This window comes from Lactuca sativa, chromosome 8, assembly GCF_002870075.4.
Source record: "Lactuca sativa cultivar Salinas chromosome 8, Lsat_Salinas_v11, whole genome shotgun sequence".
NCBI lineage: Eukaryota > Viridiplantae > Streptophyta > Magnoliopsida > Asterales > Asteraceae > Lactuca > Lactuca sativa.
In genome coordinates, this window is record NC_056630.2 from 58,786,684 (window position 1) to 58,809,837 (window position 23,154).

Here is a 23,154-nt window from a genome sequence, read left to right on the forward strand (position 1 = left end):
TTAACACAGATGGATTGCAATAGTAATAATCATAATTATAATGCTCCCACTAACATGATGATTATTGGCATAACACTTATGCTCCCACTAGCTTTGACATGTTGATATTGCCATATTTATACTTATTTTTAGGCAGTATTTAAGTACATTTTTATTAATAAATTGATAATATGTTTAGAATAATGATACTTATGAGTTTAAATTGTTATTTTTAGTCAATACAAAGGATTTTCGAAGAAAGGGACCAAAGGTGACAAAATGGGGAACATGGGAGGCTTAGAAGACAAGAAAATAATAAATTCACGATAAGAGCTAAATTCACGACGTGGCACAAGTGTTCCAGAAGATAAACATCGCGACGCGGAGGATTTCCTTGAAGGATACGGATTGCTTGAAGCCCACGACGTGGCGCAACCTGGCCACGACGTGGCGCGAGTTTTCAAGGATTATATAAGTTCTCCTTATTATTACGAAAAGGGAGACCTTTGGCAGAAGAAAAAGAGTTCCAGGAGACGAATAAGAACGAAAGAAAGGTTCTGGAAGAGGGTTTTCAACACCAAAAGAAGTAAAGGTTTATTTTTAGAACATGTCTTTTATTAGTTTTAGCTGTGTTAGTTTAATTACTATGATGAGCAGTTGAATCTAGCTACTCTTTTTTAGCTAGATGAAGCTTTAAACTTATGAATAGTTATATGATTATGGATTGAGCTTAGTTGGTAAAAATTTGCTTGTGTTTGATTTGTATGACCTAGCATGTTAAAATTTGTTATCTAATTGCTTAATTGCATGTTCTATGTAGCTTAGTGACCATTAAACTGCATGAACTTGTTTACCTAATAATTTAGTGAACATTGAATTGTTAGAGCTAGGATTGACCAATCTTAGTTAATAATTAGAATAAATAAAGTTTAGCTGTGCTAGAGAACGTGACTTGTGATCATAATTGCCTTTACACAACAAATCTTACATAGTATATTTACATGTATAATTAGTTCTGTGTTTAATTATGTGTGAACATACATGGTTTGACATGAATTAGTTAAGTATTGGTAAGATAGAACTAAATTACTAATATAATTAAAAACCAACTTAGTAATCCGTAATTGTTAGCTAGCTATAAGGGAGAAGTGGATTCAAACTAAACAAGAGTGTGTTTTTGTTTATTGAATTTGATTTAAGTTCATCTGATCTTGTAAAACCAGATAAAACCCCTTATTAAATTTGTTAAATAAATTAGGTTAATTTAATAGTAAGTAAATTAATTAGAACACCGTTCCCTGTGATCGACACCCGACTTACCCAAGCTATACTGTAATCTGACTAGGTACACTGCCTATAAGTGCATATATAGTTAAGTTTGTTAGGTTATAAATATTAAAATTAGTGGGTACTTTTGTGCACATCAAGTTTTTGGCGCCGTTGCCGGGGAACGACTTAGTTTTTAGTTTATTTATTTGCATTAAATTAATCGATCCTTCTTGTGGAGTCAAAGCCACAAAAAGTTAATTTTTCAGCAAAATAAGTAAATAATAATAATAATAAAAAAATTCTGTTAATCACAGAGTCCACGACGTGGTCAGATACTTGCCACGACGTGGACAGACAAATTTTTTAAAATTTTAGTTTGTAGTTAGTTTTTCTTATTTTAGTTCAGTTTTACGTTTTAGTTTAGCAAGTTGCAGGAGTTCATGACCAGAAGCTCAAACACACACTTGGTGCCACCACTGGAAGACCCCGAGTCTGCACTTCACAAGAAAAAGACGCCCTTGCAAGAATTAAAGTCAGCCTTCTCTAGGAAATCGGGAAAGAAGACAGGAGAGTCAAGTTCATCAGCGAAGCACAAGAGCAATCTTGAGCATTTGGATCATACACTCGTGCAAACCGAGTCCGAATACAATACCGAGCCAGAATTTGAAGAACACACAAGTAAACCCGAGAACGAGCCAAAGAACGAGATGGCAGCAATTGAAGAAATGTCCATGGGAGCATACAAGAAGCGGATCCGAGAAGATATGGGTCCGGGTTTAATCCAACCCGCAATTCCTGCCACTGCCACATTCGAGCTGAAGGGACACATATTGACAGCACTGAAGGACATCCCATTTTTCGGGAAGGATCATGAGGATGCTTTTAAGCATCTAGACGAAGTCAACGACATTGCGGATTACTTCAATGTCCCAAATGTCACCAGAAATACAGTCTTGCTTAGGATGCTTCCCATCACTTTCAAAGGACCTGCTAAAGAGTGGTTAAAAGCACTCCCACCAGGTACAATCACCACTTGGGCTCAAATGCGTGAGCAATTCCTGGACCAGTTCTGCCCGCCATCCAAGATAGCCAAACTCAAGAAGGCGATAGCCAACTTTGAGCAACAACCGGGGGAGTCACTATATGAAGCATGGGAGCGGTACAAGGGCTTACTCAGAAATTGCCCTCAACATGACCTAAATGTGCAGCAACAGATGTCAATCTTTTATGATGGGGTCAATGTGATGACAAGACAACTCCTTGATTCTCAAGGACCGTTGACAAAGAAAAATCCAAGGGAGGTCAAGGAGCTAATTGAAGAATTCGCGAAACACTCCCGCGAATACCATAACCCGAGGCAAGACGGAAGCAAAGGCGGTGGAGGGGCCCAAACGGAAGAAATTGCAGCTGTCATGGCCATGCTAAATAACATGGATCGTCGGATAACACAAATGGACTAGTCGATACATGCCATAAGAGTGGGGTGCGAGCGATGCAGCGGTCCACACTTGACCAAGGACTCCAATATGGATGAGTTTGGGAACAGAAGAGCTCAAGTGTGCTACTCTAGTGGGGATAAGTTTGATGACGACTGGAGGAAACTGAAGAAGGAGTGGCTGCCATATGAAGAGTATAAAAAGCAAAAAGAAGAGAAGTATAGGCAGATAGGTCGAGGCTTTTACCAAAAGGAGCAGCCACCAATCGAGAAGAAACCCGACCTAGAGACCATTTTGATGAAGTTTATGGAGGCTTCGGAAAAGAGACATGATGCCACGGATTCCGCTATCATGGAACAACAAACATTGATAAAGAACCAGCAAGCCTCCGTCCATAACCTTGAAGTACAATTTGGTCAACTAGCCACTTTAGTTCATGAAAAATTGTCCCCGAAAAATCCCGAAGTAAAAGCCCAATCTCATGTAATGGCCATCGATACTGAAGAAGATACAATATCTGAGTTCCTGGAGGCGTTGGAAGAAGAACCATAGCAGCCCAAGAAATCAAGGATCGAAAATGGAGAAAATGCTGAACCAGGCTCGCCACGACGTGGCGCAAGTCTGAGCAAAAACCTTTTGATGCTATTCCAGATTATCATCCACCTATGCCATTTCCCACCCGCACAACACTTAGTCAACTGGAGAAGGATCATTTAGAGTTTGTGAAGCATGTAAAAGGGATTCCAATTAATACTCCCTTTGTTGAGTCCTTATCCAAAGCTCCCGAGAACCAGAAATTACTGCAAGACTTGATAGATACGCGAAGGCAATTAAAGAAGCAATCTACAGTAATTCTAAGTGAACAAACTTCAAAAGCTGTGTTGGGAGAAACACCAGAAAAGATGGGGGATCCTGGACGCCTCACTCTTCCATGCGAGTTTGGGAATAAAATGAAGGTTAATGCTTTAGCTGATTCCGGGGCTAGCATTAATCTAATGCCTTTTTCATTTTATAAAAAATTGGAGATTCAGAAGATGAAGGCTACAAAAATGAAGATTCACATGGCGAACCATTCGGTGACACAACCCCGAGGCATAGTGGAGGATATTTTAGTGAAAATTGGAAAATTTGTTTTTCCAATAGACTTTGTAGTCTTGGACATGAAAGAAGATCCGGATGTTCCAATAATCCTTGGTCGGCCATTGCTTAACACTGCTGGTGCCCTTGTTGATATCCGCGAGACCAAGCTCACTTTGAGGGTTGGGGATGAACAAGAAGTCTTCGGAATAAGAGATGACTTTCAAGAAGATAAAGAAGAGGTGTTCACAATTAATGAGGAGAATGAACTAGAAGAGTTGGAAAAGCTTATGGAAGAAGAGATAAAAGCAGTTCATCAAGACAAGAGGACAAAACCAAGGGCATCTGTTCCGTATTTGATTGAAGTCATAGCTTAGAAGAACCCGCCTTCTTGGGTGAGCAAAGAGGACGAGGAAATGACAAGTGATGAAGAGGAAGTCACTTCAGAAGTAACAAGGCCGGTGGTGAAAGAAGAGGAGAATGCTATGGAGTGCAAGGAACAAACAAAGGGCACAAAACGCAAGCATGAAGAAGATGGAAAAGCAAAAAAGGAAAATTCAAAGAAGGCGTATAAAAGAAGAGTTCAAGCTTATAAACGGTGGTTCAAGGAACAAAAGATCTTGGTGGTAGACTCTTCCGAAGAGTCAACGTAGAAGGCACGGAGTCCAGCTCAAGACTCCAAGAAAAAGAAGCGCTTCTCGGGAGGCAACTCGAGTTTGGTTTGCAATTTCTTTTTAAAATTTTCTTTTTTTTTTCTTTATTTTTAATTAGGAAAGACATCAATTCATCATCTAAAAACCGGTAATAAGTAGAGAATTAGCTGTAGGGAACTTTAAATAATGAATGATATGCAAAGAAATTAGTTAATATGATGAATATTATTAAAATTTGGCATCTGACAGTTTCCACGACGTGGGAATAGCCCAGCCACGTCGTGGGTGAAAATATAATGCGCGATCTTAAGAAAAATATAAGGTCCACGACGTGGGCATAGCCCGCCACGTCGTGGCCGTTAAAAATCAGGGGGGGGACCAATTGCTTAAAATCCTTTGACCGAGAAACCTTATCCCCCACTTGGAGACTGCCGCACTCATGGGAACATCACAACCCCACAGCCAATTTCTTATTATACTTCCAATTTCCTTGCAAGATCTTGCTAATTAATCCATTCGGTATGTGTTTTATTCATTATTTTGTAATTATTTCTTCCAATTTCAAGATTTCGTGATTAGGGTTTGAATGATTCACGAAATTGGTTGAATCTAGTGGCTGATTTTAGATTGCATGTTATTTAAACGTCCATAGGAACAAACGCCAAGCACTATTTTTGTGAAAATCGCATGTAAACAGGACCGATTCAGATTCTGGGTTCGATGCGGCCCACGACGTGGCGCAACCTGGCCACGTCGTGACTTCTGGCAGACCAATTTTATATGTTTTAATGTGTTATTTGTTTGCTGCTTTGGTTTGCTTTTGTTTGCAGAAATGGGACCACGACGAGCTGTTCAGCAGGAAGAGGACCTGATAGATGTAGCAAGCATACATCCTCTATACCAGTTTCCTCAAAACATTCCCCGACCGTTGCTAACAACCTACGAGAATCGGCTTGGATGGTTATACAATAGGGAGTTTGCAATAGCCCCAATTATTGATTGGGGATGGCTTGGTAGAGTGGGAATAGTAGTAGAGCTGGAACGTTATTGGTCGAAGACTTATGTTGGAGATCAATTTTCGTTCACTTGGCACGGGTGGAGGAATTTATTCGCCATTCAAGAACCCGTGTACCGGGAATTGTCGGTAGAATTTTTCTCTACCGTATGTTTCGAAGAGCGCACCCTTGATGTCACCTACAATAGGGCACTTGTCTTTCATTTGGGTGGTGTATATTGTGAGTGTAGTCTTCGGGAGTTTGCTTGGCGTATGGGGCTCTATACGGAAGTGGAGACGCAATCTCCGTTTTTTATCCCTTTCTTGCTTGGATGTGTGCGGGATTTTGCTCCGGGTACTTTGGATGTGCAGTTTTGGCGGGGCATTTCTAACCATGAGTACAACACTCGTGACTCAAGTGAGTCACAAATTCGGAATCCTGTTTTCCGATTTTTGCACCGCCTTATCACGTTTTCAATCAATCACAAGCATCATGGTGATAAGGTCCCCATCCAGAATCTATTTTATTTATGGACACTTATTACCCCCGGGGGTTTGCTGTGATTTGCCTTATATGTTGGCGAGGTTTATGGGGAAGAAAGCGGCCAATTCTACGTCTGGGAGCCCGATTACTGGGGGGCATTTGGTTACTCGCCTGGCTAGGTCATATCATATTTTTACCCATGACTTTGTGAGGAATCTTACTCGATTTCCGGACACAGACTTGACCATTCAAGTCTTGGGTGTGATGCGAGCGGTGGTGAATATCGGGGGTCGTTTTGTTATACCACCGATAGATGACGAGCAGGAAGAGGTGCAGCCGGGACAGCAACCACCAGCCAGGCCGAGGCGTCGGAATGTGCGGGCTAGAGGAGAGGTTGAACGAGAGCGTGCTGCTTCGCAGTATGTGCAGGGAGTGCCCACCGACCCTTTTCAGAGTCGGGTGGGAACGTATTTGGATAATCTACGAGGTCATGCTATTTACCATACCCAGCTTACTGAGGGTATTTATTCACATTTGGGTGTGACCCGACCACCTTCTATGCCACCACAGTATCCCTATTCTCCGACATGGGAGGAGCTATGGCGTCCGCAAGATGATGGAGCAGGGCCAAGTGGAGCACAAGATCAAGATGATGATTGATTTTATTTTTTTGTTTTGTTTTTGAGTAGTTTTTTTTATGTTAATTTTGGTGTGTGATGTAAAACTTTATTAAGACTATTATGTTACTTTTTGTTTCTTTTGGGTTGATCTAATTTTTCAGATTAGCGTTGGAATTCTAAGGAGCATAGAAGGTTAACTTTCGAGTCGTGTTTGTCTAGTCAAGGAAGCTTAGAGTCGTGAGTCGGAAACCACAATTCAAGATAATTGTGGGGTCTATTAGGAGAGAGGTTATAGTTGGGAAATATATTTGCATAGAAGCGTCGGAAACCAGTTAGCCATTGGTCAAAGCTGCTAGAGTAAATAAAGCAAACAAGTCGTTTTCTGCTGAGGTTCAGTTTCCACGACGTGGACTCCTTGTGCCACGTCGTGGCGCTCTTGCAGTTTGTAGTAGTTTAGCTTTTTGGTGTTCGCGGTCTCAAGCCATATCACGACGTGTCCAGATATATGTCACGACGTGCTCTAGTTTATCATTGCCACATTTTTCCTTACAAATACCCACTTTGACGAATTGAAGTTTCAAGTCCTGTTCGTGGTTTATTTACGTATTCAACCAGTTCTACACCGAGTTTCTATTTTTGGAAGTCCAATTGTACAATGTCCACGCTTTTGGAGATGCTCACGCCACTATCCTAGGGGAGTCTGTTCCTTTTTCTCCCTTTTCTTTAATTTTGATTTGGTTTTATACATACAATGAGGGCATTGTATGAAATAAGTGTGGGGTAGGGGTAGAAAAAGTAAATTGCTAGAAAATTTTGAAAATTTAAATTTTGATTAATTGAATCTAGTAGTAATAATTTGAGCTATAATTGCTAGTATTATGCGGGATGATCCGATGAAAGTTCAAATGTTTAGTTGAGCCAATATACGTTATAGTGCATTTGTGGCCTCCCTTATTTTAGTGAAATCATGGAACAAAAACATAACCCCGCTTGGTTTGAGGGATGCAATATTTTAGCAGCCTAAAACTGAAATGTATCCAGGAAAATTATTATCATTAACCAATAAAGGTTGAGGTTGAGCGCCTCTGCTTAAGCATGTAGGTTTTGAGTGAAAAAAAAAAGAGAGAGAGAAAGAATTACGGAAAAAAAAAGTGTGAAGAATTTTGGAGCAAATAAAGTGAAGATCAAAAGATCAAAATTCTCAAGAAATTAAAAAAGTTGAAGATACAAAAAATCAAATCAACAATGGTGGTGAATTCAAAGAAATTAAAGATCAAACGTCAAAGAATTGAAGAATTCCAAAAAGAGCTCCATAGTGGTATCGAAAAATTGTAATTCTAGTTTATGTATGCTTAGGTTGCTCAACTAAAAATACCTTGAGGTTAGGAGGTTTTCTGAGGATGGATTCGGAGGGTTGCATAAAATGAGCATTGTTCGGAAAAAGTGGGTGAGTGTTTATGAAGATTGTGAGTATTTAAAGTATGGGGGGGTACTTTAGGAGAATTTTAGACACAAATGCATGCGTTGAGGTTTTGGCATAATGGCTGAACTAGAGTCGGATTGTTCTGTGTAGTTTTAGTAATTAAGAATTAAGTTTAAATTTGCTTGAGGGCAAGCAAAGCCTAAGTGTGGGGTATTTTGATATTGCCATATTTATACTTATTTTTAGGCAGTATTTAAGTACATTTTTATTAATAAATTGATAATATGTTTAGAATAATGATACTTATGAGTTTAAATTGTTATTTTTAGTTAATACAAAGGATTTTCGAAGAAAGGGACCAAAGGTGACAAAATGGGGAACATGGGAGGCTTAGAAGACAAGAAAATAATAAATTCACGATAAGAGCTAAATTCACGACGTGGCAATGAAGCCCACGACGTGGCACGGGTGTTCCAGAAGATAAACATCGCGATGCGGAGGATTTCCTTGAAGGATATGGATTGCTTGAAGCCCACGACGTGGCGCAACCTGGCCACGACGTGGCGCGAGTTTTCAAGGATTATATAAGTTCTCCTGATTATTACAAAAAGGGAGACTTTTGGCAGAAGAAAAAGAGTTCCAGGAGACGAATAAGAACGAAAGAAAGGTTCTGGAAGAGGGTTTTCAACACTAAAAGAAGTAAAGGTTTATTTTTATAACATGTCTTTTATTAGTTTTAGCTGTCTTAGTTTAATTACTATGATGAGCAGTTGAATCTAGCTACTCTTGTTTAGCTAGATGAAGCTTTAAACTTATGAATAGTTATATGATTATGGATTGAGCTTAGTTGGTAAAAATTTGCTTGTGTTTGATTTGTATGACCTAGCATGTTAAAATTTGTTATCTAATTGCTTAATTGCATGTTCTGTGTAGCTTAGTGACCATTAAACTGCATGAACTTGTTTACCTAATAATTTAGTGAACATTGAATTGTTAGAGCTAGGATTGACCAATCTTAGTTAATAATTAGAATAAATAAAGTTTAGCCGTGCTAGAGAACGTGAATTGTGATCATAATTGCGTTTACACAACAAATCTTACATAGTATATTTACATGTATAATTAGTTCTGTGTTTAATTATGTGTGAACATACATGGTTTGACATGAATTAGTTAAGTATTGGTAAGATAGAACTAAATTACTAATATAATTAAAAACCAACTTAGTAATCCGTAATTGTTAGCTAGCTATAAGGGAGAAGTGGATTCAAACTAAACAAGACTGTGTTTTTATTTATTGAATTTGATTTAAGTTCATCTGATCTTGTAAGACCAGATAAAACCCCTTATTAAATTTGTTAAATAAATTAGGTTAATTTAATAGTAAGTAAATTAATTAGAACACCGTTCCCTGTGATCGACACCCGACTTACCCAAGCTATATTGTAATCTGACTAGGTACACTGCCTATAAGTGCATAGATAGTTAAGTTTGTTAGGTTATAAATATTAAAATTAGTAGGTACTTTTGTGCACATCACATGTATTCAGAAATCGGTTGGACTTCTAAAATTTAGATTCATACACCTTTCGTAGATTGCTCACATGTGTGTCTAAGCAATTTCAAGAACTATGAAAAAGGATGCCGTAATCATAGTCTCAATTTTTTAGACCTTTGCTATTTCTCACAAACTCATTTTAGTGTGCCGGTTAACCACACACACTCCACTAACGACTTTTGAAAATGCAAATAACACAATTGCTATCTACTTAAAATCCACTTAGTGAAAACGTTTCCTCACCATCATTCTCATGAATCGGAGAGAAACCTTATGACACTTAGATTTTATGGTGTATGAGTTCCTATCCATGTGAATTTTTCAAAACCATAATCACAAGACAAGGTTAGTGACAAATTTAGCCTTACATGGATTGAACTTGTTAAATCATTATTTCTTTTCACCTGGTAGCACAAGGCCCACCAATGCTTCCAAGCTGTTATGCACACAGTTTAGAACTAACAGAACTCATATGCATAGTCAACTTAATTGGCACAAGAATTGTGTCAACATGATAGGTTACAAACCTCAAGTCATGTGCTAGTGATAAAACACAAGTTTTACTATTGATTAAATCTTGAAACTCTTTCAGGATCTTTAAGGCTCCCACTGTCCTCTTAACATATAAGTTTCCCTAGTCAAGAACCATTCCCTGAAAAAACAAATATTCAATGGATAGTACGGATTCTTATCAAGACTAACACTTCACATAATTGGTCTTAGTTGGTCTGTGTCTCATCCAAGACATCAGAACTTACCAATTTCAAATGTACAAGAGTAGAAAAGATTTTACACTACATTTGATAAGTGTTTTAAACCTTACTTTATGTCACTTAATGTTACAATCCTGGAGTATAACTCTAAGAATTGTTTTGGAACGAAGTATGATTCATCTTCTTGATTTTAACCATTCCAACAATTCATGACCCCTCTTCTTAGTCATAACAATGGACCAAGATGTCCTTTTAGAGTATGAATCTGTGATATGGTTTCATAATCATTATGATGATCATAAAACATGATACTAAAGTACTCTCACATCTTTTCAGATTCGAGAAACTTTTATCTTTCTGCCTAATTTGATTCTTCTCATCCGTTCTGCCATACATTGAAACTTTTCCAATGTTACATAATTATACTTAAACTTGCAAGTATAACCATACTTACTAAACTTTAGTAAATCATGACGAATCGATCTTTGTGGTGGACCTTGACCAGCACACACCCATTGTACTCGATCCCTTTAGTCCTATCCTTGTTCGAATAAGGAATTAGTCTTAATTTTCCAAGTACGAAAATTCTCATCCGTCATACAATACAGCTTGTATGATTCCAAGTTTCGATCCAATTAAAACTTGGGTGATGAGAACCTTTCCTCATTTGGTAAATTCTGACACTACCACAAATGAAAGAATCAAATCCACTTTCCAATATTGTTATTACTGGAAACATATAAGCAACAATTTTCCACAAATGCCATTGTAAGGATATTTTTAAAATAAATAAAATTAAAACCTTTTTTTTTATTTTAAAAACTTTGCGGAAAAACTTATCCTTACAATCCATATGAAAACCTTTTTGTCATCTATTCCTAAGTAATATATCATAACTCTCAAGCAACAGCTCAAAATTCTGATCACCGTACCATGCGATTGAAACCCATCTTCGCAATCAGAATAAGCATATACTTCATTTAAGCTTCCTATCTTTTCTTTGATTCTTAAAAACATCAACATGTGACCCATTCAGATTATGTAATAAGAATTTCCAAATAGGAACTTAATAGAGTTAGACATTGGACTTTAACTGAAGTAGAGTCAAACTTCTTGACTTGATCAATCTTATGATCTTTCAGGTAAATATGACAGCTTCGCAATCAGTGTCCCTCCCTTTGGCAATAAAACATATGGACCCTTTGGTAATGGCACATGAGACTATCTCAGACTTAGCATTTCTCTTTACCATTTGGTCAACCGAGTTGGCTATGGCCAATCCCTTTCCATTGGGAAGAGAAATCCTTTTCTAGATATCCAATGCTACCATTTTCAATGTCCATTTAAGGTTTGGGAAGTTGATCTTCTAACAAAATTTGCTTTACTAGTGTTCCAAATCATTGTTGATTCCGCAGCACCAAGAAAATAGATAAGATCACTAAGGGTCATGTCATAGTTTGTCTCATAATAGTCCCAAAGGGACTCATTATGTTACCAAGAAAGTGATTGAACATCCAACTTTCACAAAACTTTGACACCCAACTCTCCCGACTTGTCAATATGTGACTTTATCTCCAAGATGTGAGCACACATAGACTATGCTTTCCAATAGGGCTTGAGTGACCTTAAACTTGTGGTTTAAGGAGAATAAATAGAGAAGGTGGAGGAAGAGATGCATGATGTTGAGGGACATCATCTTCAAGAGGAAAGCTTGTTCCAAGCAATTTGGGAAGATCATAGTTGTCTGAACCTGACATCTAAAATGGGAGAAAATCAAGTTAGTTGATTCAAAATCCTTAATATAACACCCAATATGAAATATTAAGGCTAGGACCCAACACAATATTTTATAACTTGGAAGAGGGATGCCGTAATCCAAGCTATAAGATATTTGAAGGTAGGCGAATGACGATTCACCAATTTCCACCATGAAAAATGAAATAATTATTAGGTTTTAATTGGATTTGAAATTACTAGATTCTTTGGAGATTCATTGAACTTTTCAATGGCATGTTTCAATCTCGATTGTGCCCTTCAAGTTTTGTGACTGGGATGCCGAGGATCAAAAAACAAGGTGTGAATAACCATACTAATTCACTTGGTACCCTTAATATTATGACCTAATCAATGTGCCAGTTAACCACACATGCTCCATTGATCTATGACAAACATTAAGTCACCCTTCGTGATCCTTAGTAGTCCAAGTTAGTGTGCCACTTAACCACACACGCTCCACCAACGACTTGGTAAAGTACAAAGTGTGAATTCCATGGACTAGCACCATGTTCACATTTTTCCTAAAGTAACTAGGATTTGGAATTAAAATATTTAGTTACTATATAATAATCATTATACTTTTAATGAGGATTTAAAGTCATTGTCCGACCCGTTCGGCTAACGACCCTCCACCGATCAAGGAAGCAGTGGGTGAGAGTGGACACCCATTAAGCTGTCATTTTATAGGCAACAACCTTATACCCCCCTTATAGACCGGCTTCGTGAATGAGGCCTACTAACGGTAGAACGACTTATACTTATATATATATATATATATATATATATATATATATATATATATATATATATATATATATATATATACACACATAATAATTAACCGTTAATGTTATAAATAGTATCAGTGTTGAATTTTAACTATTAAAACTCTAAGGGTTGGAATTAAAGTTTAATAAAGTGTGTGAAACTTTACAAATTCCAAAACTTGAGGGCAAGTCTTGTAACCATCCAAAACTTTTCATTTCATAACTTATGAATTAAAGGTTCATAAAAATGAACACTCTTCATTTTTATGTAACTTATGTGTTTAAATGTGTGTTTAAAAGAAGTGACCATTGGATATCCATAACTTGCGGACAAATTATGGTCTCCATTAAAACACATAAATGATCAAGAATTAATCCTAAACAATTAGGCAAATAATTCCTATCATCTTCTAAATTCATAAGAACATGAACATGATCATCAAAGTTTCAAGGATTATATGAACACATACAAAGCATGAAATTTTGATATAAGCTATTGTAAATGGATTAGAACAACCATTACACAAACTAAAACAAGTTTCCAAGTACCAAAACAGTTTAGGGTAATGTTTCTAGTCTATTTCCTGCAGCAAAAGTCAGAAATCTACATTTTGAGGCTCATACTCATCGAGTGCACGAACCTACTCGGCGAGTAGGATGAGTTTACACATGAACTCGGCGAGTCCCCCCATGGACTCGGCGAGTTCAGTAGGTAGACAGCAAAAAAATTGACTTTTTTCCAATATTTTGCATCAAGTATCTAATAAACAAGCCTAGTATCTGATACCACTGTTGGGTTTTGAGCATTCTAACACTTCCTAAGTGTACATGCAACCCTAATAAACCTTGGATCTATGTTTGTCTAAATACATGCAAAATTTGTTTTCCAAGGTTTATAACTTATCAAGCATGGCATGGGGAACTTTTAAACATAAAAGGAACTAGATGAATTACATACCTTTTGATGAGTGTTGATTCCTTGGAGTTTGAGAGCCAAGCACCAATAATGTGAATGCCTCAAATGGAAATCACAAATCACCACAAACTTGGAAAACTATATGAGAGAGTATACACACTCTTAGAAATCGGCCACACCTTACACACACACTCTAGGGTGCTATTTCATGCAACATAAGCTTGTTTATATAGTGTGCATGGTTAGGGTGAAACCCTAATAACCCATGTCTTTTCCTTTCCAAGGATCCATGGGTTAAAAGCTCCATCGATCATCCATGGACTTCCATATAAGCTTAGCCCATTAACAAATGAGTATTAGCCCACACCATATAAATATAATAGCCCATGATTTAATTAGTCTTCCTTTTAATCACTAAATTAATTCATACTTAATTCAATATTAAAACTAATTAAATAATATGACTTTATATTAATATATTATAACTTATAATATATTAATAAATCGTAAGTATACAATTCTCATAAAATTATCCATAAATCGTTTGGGTGAAGTGCAACACAAATGGACCATGTCGGGTCGGGTCAGGTATATACCAAATAATTTATGGACTTAGATACCTTATCCAACATAGATTTCATTCCACACTCCTTACCTCCATGTTATGATCATTTCTACATGACCTATCATATGAACAAGGAGGAGGTCACACTTAGCAAACTTTAAGGGATTTTGAGGACTACCGAAAGTGGTCTCAAAGGCAAAAAGGTTGTATCTACTCCTACCGCAACTTCCCATGTTCTGGAAATTGGACGAGGGAAAGGGAAGAATAGGAAGGCTCCCTCAAAGAGCCACAAGGGAAAGTCTCTTGATGGATCCTCTTCAAGTGGGACCAAGGCTAGTTTTGCTGCTCCATCTTCCATTCCTAAGGAAGTAGAGTGTTTCTACTGTCACGAAAAAGGGCACTGGAAGCGAAGCTGCCCCAAATACTTGCAGGATGTCAAAGATGTGAAGGTTAAACCCATCCATGCAAGTATTTATACCTATCTAAAAACTCATCACATTCTTACTCTTGGGTTCTTGACAAACGTTGTGGATTTCACATTTGTTCTGATGTGCATGGCCTAAAAAGAAGTAAGGATGTGGAGCATGGGAAGATAAAGTTGATCATGGGGAATAGGAAGGTTTCACCTGTCACCAAGATTGGAGTTTACTCTTTATTGCTTAGCAGTGGATTAGAAATAGATTTGAATAATTGTTGTTAATCGTCTGACATGGCGAGAAACATTATTTTCTTTCGTGGTTTGTACAAACAAGGCTATAGTTTTTCATTTAATAATGAAATTGGTGTTACAAATACTTATTATAATGGTGTTTTTTTTTATTTTAAAGCATTACCTTGTAATGGTGTATATGAAACCGTGAATGTTATAGACAACTTATGAAATAATGTGTTGCATATCGATTCTTCCAATGAATTGGATAAGGTATCCTTGTGGCATTGTATCTTGGACATGCCAACAAGAAGCGCAAAGGGCCAACTCCAAAAGGTTTGATTTCTGGAGTCGTTCGACTTAAGGCCAGATGACACTTACGAATCTTGTTTGCTTGGAAAGATGACTAAATCACCCTTCACTTGTACTTGTGAAAGGGGTGAAGGTTTGTTAGATCTCATACACACCGATGTGTGTGGGCCCTTTAGAACCGCCACAAGGGATGCTAACTGCTTCTATGTGACTTTTACTGATAATTACAGCATATATGTCTATATTTACTTAATCAAGCATAAGTCAGATCCCTTTGAGAAATTCAAAGAGTTTAAACAAGAAGTGGAGAATCAGGTTGGCAGGAGATGAAGATGCTCCGATCCGATCGGGGTGGTGAGTATCTTAGTATCGAGTTCCTTGACTATCTTAAGGAATGTGGAATTGTTTCACAGTTGACGTCACCTAGGACACCATAACTTAATTGTGTGGCTGAGAGGCGCAATCGAACCTTGTTGGACATGGTTCGTTCCATGATGAGTCGGGCTTTGTTACCTATCTTATTTTGGGGGTATGCCTTAGAGATCGTCGTCCATATCCATAATCTAGTCCCTACCAAGAAGGTTTCCAAAACACCTCATGAGATGTGGACTGGGAAGGCTCCCACATTAGACTACATCAAGGTTTAGGAGAAACGTACTAGTGACAACAGCCAAATCTTGAACTGCTTCATGCTGCCCCAATGTTAGTACCCTGTCGGATCCCCCGACACCCTGGTTGTTAGCTTTTGGACAATTCCGCTTGAAATGGCCATCCTCCCCACACCAGTAACACGTGCGGCTGGCCCCGACATTGTTGGTTTGAGGGTTGTTTTGTCGCGTAGGCGCTCTGCAATATCAGGAAATGTACCATTTTCTATTGTAGTTAGTGCATTGAAAGTCCTTGCATGCACCAATGTGATGATAACTACATTTGTCGCATTTTGGGTTTGAACTTGCATAAGGTTTTGCAGGTGCTGGGTTGGTTGTAGTGGTTGAAGTTGGAGTTGATGAGGTGTGAGCGGTAGCAGCATGAACTACTACCATTTGTTGTTTCTTAGAAGATGCTGAAGACTGTCCCCATTTCCTTTTATTTACTAAATTCTTATTGTTCCCTCCTTCCTTCTTAGCTTTTGTCTCAGTAGTCTTGGTGCCTTTCTTGTTTCCATGATCATACAGCTTTTGAGCTAGACGGTTTGCACTATCGAAAGTTTTAGGGTTTGCTGCAATCACGTTCCCCTGAATTGGAGGAGTTAACCCCCAAATGAAATGTTTGATTTTCTTTCCCTCCGAGGTTATCATTCCAGGACATAGAAGTGCTAGTTCGCTGAAACTAGCGATATAGGCTTCAATATCTGAGTTTTGCATAGTAAGATTCCATAACTCCTGCTCCAGTTTCTGTATTTCCCCATGGTACAGTATTCCGCCAATAGCATCTCCTTGAGTTCCTCCCACGGCATGGCATTTTCAACTGGAAGTGTTAAGGCCTCAACATGGACATTCCACCACGATAGTGCTCGATCGACAAATGTACAGGCTGCGAACTTCACTTTAATCTCTTCAGGGCATTCACATATTTCGAAGATGACTCGATTTTCTTGGTCCAGCGCTTCAAAGTTATCACCACACCGGTTCTGTAGAATATTCGGGGTTTTGCATTAGAGAAATATCTATAAGTGCATGCTTTCGTGGACCCTTGATTCATCCCATGGTTGGAGCTTCTTGTTCCCTGACCATTTCCACCTCCACAGTTTCCATTGTGGATATGTGCCAATGTTGTTGTGACTGTGGCCGATACTGCTGCCAGGAATGCAGCAGAGTTTACCTCCGGCGGAGGCGGTGGTGGTGGCTGCGTGTTGTTGTTGTTTTTGCATACGTATCTTTGAGGCATCTTCTGTCATGGATCAGAAGAACGATGAGTATATAATGATTTCAGATATCTTTTATTGTCTTGCGGTTTCAGCAATTTGGTTGTGCTTATAAGTGAAATCATACAGTATCAAGAAATAATGAAAATAGAACTTATAACAGATAACAACATCACAAATAAAACACACACTTGTTTCAAAACTAAAAAAGGTTTGGTACATCTTACGTGAAAATTTGGCCATTATAAGGCCTATAGCACATGGGATAATAGTCAAACAACATAACAACCCCCCTCGAGTAGTGTAATCACTTAATCGAGGGGTTAACCCTACATACACAAAACAAAAAGGAAAAGAGATAACATCAAGAGCATGTGGCGGGTAGGATGGGTCGTACTCGCGGCGGGAGGTCTCCGGTGGTGCCACCGATGAGGTGGATGCACTCTAAAGCCTGGCCAAATGGCGCTCAATGGCACGAATTTGGGCCTCCAACGCTGCCTGCCTCTCCCGGTAGTCCCTCACTACCTCCTAAGTCTGTCTCTCGGTGTGCTCCACCACTACTCTCACTGCCTCCATATGAGCGGTAGTCGTCTGGGCCTGCTCCCCAATGTCTCGTGTCCTCCTGACAATAACGGGGAAGGCGCGATCGGCCGGTCCTCCATATCGGAGGTTGTACATTCCCTGGTCCATGCCAAAGGGTGGTCGCACCCCTTGTTGTCTGCTCCATCTCCAAATGTCATGTGCCCATGGGGGCATCGGGTCATGGGGGCCTATCCTGTATGCTGGCACCTGCGTCATGTATGGTGGGTTGATGAATTCGGACTCTGCATCCGAGTCATCCTCATCACTCTCATCGAAATCACCCTCCTCAAATTCTATCACTGGTTCTGCGAGTCCCTCTTCTTGTTCTTCGGGGTCCTCTATGGGTTCCTCTTCCGGTGCTTCGGGGTCTTCTATTGGTTCTTCCTCTAGCTCCTCTTCTGGCTCGGGCTCGAGCCATCTCCGTTCCCCTTTGGAGAAGTAAGGATCTCCCGGAAGATGAAATCCGGCCATAGCGTCTGCACGAGAATATAAGCACGAAAAAGAAATATAAGAAAATACAATAAAGGTTTCACTTACTGTTAAAATACTCCTATAGTATTTTATTTGTTTATGTTCGGTTCATCAATCCTTTGGGTATTAGGTTGACAAGTTTCAGATTTATTGTCTGCCCCCGATTACTCCCAAACACATGTTGATCGTATTTTGAATAAATACAGTTGATCAGGCTATATTTATACCCAATACGATTACAGAACTACGTGGGTTTAACCACGATGTTCAATTCCTCCAAAACTTATATTGTTTTCTTATCTTTGTTCAGAGTGTTTTAGTCTCATTGTATTTATAGTTACATATCTTGTATGGTTAGATATGCTAGTTCACTATAAACAATGCTCTGGTACCAATCTGTCACACCCCCGAACTGCTACGACGGAAACGTCCTGGGGCGAATGGCTTCATCTTTTAATATATTAGCAAGTGTGTATAAATGAAAAATAGACATCATCATCACCATGCATTAAATATAACAACATATATACTTTACATCATTGTGTTTGTTAATAAAATTACATCCCAAAAATATCTGTTGAAAACAAAATACAACATCCCAAAAGTCCAAAGCTGCCAACATGCCTAGTGAGTTCCTGAGAATACAAGTTATTTTGAAAAGCGTCAACATATAAAATGTTGGTGAGTTTATGAGCATGTTTAAATGAAAACTTTGTATTTGATTTGTAAACACCAGAAAATCTGATATTTTCTATAAAAATAGTTTGTGAGTTTTGTTTCAAATATTGTACTATAGCATGTGTACCCTTGTTATATCTTGTTTGAAAAATGTATAGCGAGTGATTCCCAGAAAATCCTATATTTTCTATGTCATGAGAAAATGTGGTCTTAAACCCAAAGACCGGAGTGGGGTGGATAGTACTAGGCCTGTCGAAAAAACCCAAAATCCGTTCTACCCACCCGACCCGTTCCGAATTCGGGTAGAATGGATCGGGTAGAACGGGTAACGGGTATAAACATTCAAGTAATAGGTTAACCCGATAATAATATAGGTCGGGTTTTAGGTATGAATATTTATTTTCGGGTATACCCGAATACCCGAATTCGTTTTTTAAATAATACCAAATATACAATGCAGTCATGTACACACACTTTAAATAAAACAGCAAAACCCTTCGTTTCCTTCTTATGAACGACAGCTCGACAGTCGACGCAAACTTGCAAAGGGAATACGACGTTGAAGCTGAAGTCCTGAACCGTCATCACAATTCCCAGTTTCTCACTATCGCACTGAATAGAATTAAAAAAGTACTTAACATATTATAATGATTTGTATTGTTATTATATATATACTTGTTAATTGTATTGAGTATTTTCCTACCCGATTCTTTATTAAACCAACCAACATGTAAAAATAAAAAAATAAAGAAAAAAATTATCAATAAGTGTCATTTAAGAAATTTTCGGGTATACCCGATAAAAACCCGACACGACCTCAAACCCGAATACCCGAAACCCGAAAACCCGAATTACAATATAGGTCGGGTATCGGATATTATTTTCTTAAGGAAATACCCGTTGTACCCGACCCGTTCTACCCAAAACCCGAAAATTTTACCCGTTTGACACCCCTATATAGTACAAATAATCAACACAGTGTTTATCATTTGCAAAACTGAGTGGTATGTATATTCAGCGTAAAACTTATAATAGTTTTGTTATTCTCTATATGTGTCGTTATAACCATACTAATATGACGGAGTGCCTGTCTTGACGTTATTTAGGCGTCGGTTTCGTAGAAGACATTTGTCACCCTACACTAGCATGTCTAGCTATAGCGAGCAACTCATGTGTGGGGTGTCAACCCCGTATAGATCTATACATGACGAATTCCCATTCTCCCTCCAGTAGACTCTGGTTATAACCACAGGACTTATGGTGTACACTAAGGTAAGTACGGTGAAGGTGCATCTCACAAGAGCCTTAACGACATTTCTACGCTAATAGTGTGTTTCATTGTTTTAGCGTTAAAAATAATGTTACGAGTGTATATCTTTGACTATAACTCATAAATAGTAAAATGCAATCATTTTTTTCAAGAGTGTCAGAATAGTTCATTGTTTCATCGTTGTTATCAAAATAGCCGATTGTTAGCGATATGTTCCCGAGAGGCCCAATTTTTATAAAATTGATGCTAAGACCCATTTAACACGAAATTGACATTATAAGGCCCAATTAGGACAAAAGGGCCATATAAGGTCATATTTTTGGTACAAATTGTTATAAATGGCTCATTCTACTAAATAATCAAATTTTGGCTCATTTTGGATAGAAATGTCATTTTTGGCCCAATAGTTCATTTTCGGCCCATTGTAAATAAAAATATCATATAAGCCCATTTTTACCAAAAATGACCACATTAGCCCAAAATACCAAATTTGACAATAAAAGGCCCATTTTATCTAATGCCTTGTGTGGCCCAAAATATCGAAAATAACATAAAGAGCCCACTTTTATCATAAAATGACACTTTTGGCCCATTAAACCGTGAGTGACATTAAAAGCCCATTGTTATAAAAAATGACAATTTTGGCCCATAAAACAGTGAATGACATTAAAAGCCCATTTTTATCCAAAATGACACGTTTGGCCCATTAAAACCGAGAATATCAAATAAAAGACCATTTTAATGAAAAATGACACTTTTGGCCCCTAAAACCGAGAATGACCAATAAAAGCCCATTTTATTTATCTTTACTGTCAAGTATGGCCCATTTGTATGCTTTCTTTGGTTTCCTAGTAAACATTAACATGTTTAATCTTTCCAAGCATCATATTGAGTTACTTGAAGTAACTTATTCCCTAATATCTTCAAAACTTGGCAGATATTTCGAGTGTATGAGTGTTTAACATAGTTTCATAACATATCACACAACATATCATGAAAATACACACATAAAAGCATAAATACAAAGATTTTACACAAAATCAAACTTGTATTCCCACCCCCCTAAAGATGGGAAATCATGAAAACAAAGGGGTATTAAGCTCAACTTGAGTTTGATCGGTTATGAAGAGAAAATGAAAGGAAGTTTTCGGCCTGGAATGCTCTTTTGGGAAGAGCTTTCGAGCTTAGAGGGTTCTAGGAGCATGAACAAGAAAATGAGGTGATTATGAGGGATAATATTAGCATAAAATGGAAATTAACAACTTAAGTGTGAAGTAAAACTTACCAAGTTAGGATCTTTGGTGAGGAACTCTTGAATACACACTAACACTTACACGATTTTTAGGGATGGAAAGAAAGAATTTCCTTGAGTTTTATGGAGAGGAATGAGAGAACTGTGGGTGTTAGAATTGAAAGAGTGAATATGGTATGAAGGAGGATGGTCGGCCGATTTTTAGGAGGGGAGAGAAAGAGATTTGGGGTTAATACTTGGTGGTTACTCAAATTACATTGATTCATGCAATGTAATAGTCTGATTACATAGTGTATATTAATGTGGTGTAACCTTTTAAGGCATATTTCCCTTTGTTTTTATTTTCTTTTTTTGTATAGGGCCGAGATGTAACATCCCGAAATATCAAGAGTAGAGTTGAAGGGCTAAAAGAGTAAATTGGGAAAGAGTGACTCGGCGAGTCCATGGATGGACTCGGCGAGTAGAGTCGCGATTTGGTCGCGTATTAAGTAGCCGACTCGGCGAATCAATGAGGTGGACTCGGCGAGTAGGTGCTGAGTGGAGAAAACCCTAATTCTCGGGGTTGAGCCCTATATAAAGAACATTATGTTTCCTTCCCAGCCTCTTTATCACCCCCTTGAGTCCCAGAAACCCTAAAGTTGTGGAGAAAACCCATTGTTGAGCAAATTAGAGCTTGGAGAGGTGGTTGTTGAAGAGATCTTAGAGAAGGAGAGGCTTGGAGCAAGGGGCTTTGCTTGGAATCAAGTTTCATTGCAGTTGGGGCGTTCTTTTGAGGTAATATCTCGTCTTTGAGCTGCTATTTCCTTGATGCATCATTTTGGGGGTATTAGAGATTATATATATATATATATATATATATATATATATATATATATATATATATATATATATATATATATATATATATATATATATATATGGATGTGTTGGAGTTTAGAGGTTAGATCTGAGGTTGCTACCTCAGATCTGGAATGGAGAAGAGTTGGAATGCATGAAAGTCCCTGTGTTGAGTGTTGGATGAAGCTATCATGTCCCAAACCTTAGCCCTAATGTGCAAAATGCATAGATCTCTTTGGATTCACATAAAGTTTGCCACTTTACGTGATGGATGAGTTATAGGAGGCTAGATCTATGTTTTGGAGCAATTGCATGGCCTGGAATGCTTCTAAATGGATTCAGACCGGTGGTACTCGGCGAGTCACATGGGTGTACTCGACGAGTTGCTTGAAGATGAGCTGGAACTCGACGAGTTGGAAGAACAACTCGGCGAGTTGGATGAAGATGACCTGGAACTCGGCGAGTTGTATGAACAACTCGGCGAGTAGGTTGAAGATAGCCTTAGACTCGGCGAGTCTGTTATTGGACTCGGCGAGTCTTGTCGAAGAGTTCCAATATTTTCTGGTTGAGTCAAGAATCGGCGAGTCAAGGGATGACTCGGTGAGTTGTGGGCGAGTGGACTCAGAGTTGTTGGACTCGGCGAGTCTCGGGGTGACTCGGCGAGTTAGGTCGCGGATTGAGGGAAGTTCTGAGTATGGGGACTTGGCGAGTCATCGGGTTGACTCGGCAAGTAGAGTCAGTCAGGGGTTGACTTTGACCTTGTCTTTGACCAAGGGTTGACCAGTGGTTTCCAGGGGCATTTTGGTAATTGTTGATTATTGTTTTGAGTTCAGTGCATTGGTGGTTGTCCAGTGGTGGAGATCGTATCAGTGATCGGAGCAGCTTGGGTTATCTGTTCAGTCGGCAGTTTCAAGGTGAGTTATCCTCACTATATCAACAGGGTCTAAGGCACCAAGGCCGGCCCTTATCGGATTGAGATCCGGGTAGTTGTTATCATGTTACTGCTTTG

General features: G+C 38.5%; 1 non-coding gene across 1 annotated transcript; it reads right to left on the bottom strand.

Annotated features, from left to right (window-relative positions):
- Positions 1 to 2,339: 2,339 nt before the first annotated feature.
- Positions 2,340 to 2,446, bottom strand: LOC111911299 (small nucleolar RNA R71). The gene has a single exon (XR_002856817.2). It is a non-coding gene; the product is annotated as a small nucleolar RNA R71 (small nucleolar RNA).
- Positions 2,447 to 23,154: the final 20,708 nt, after the last annotated feature.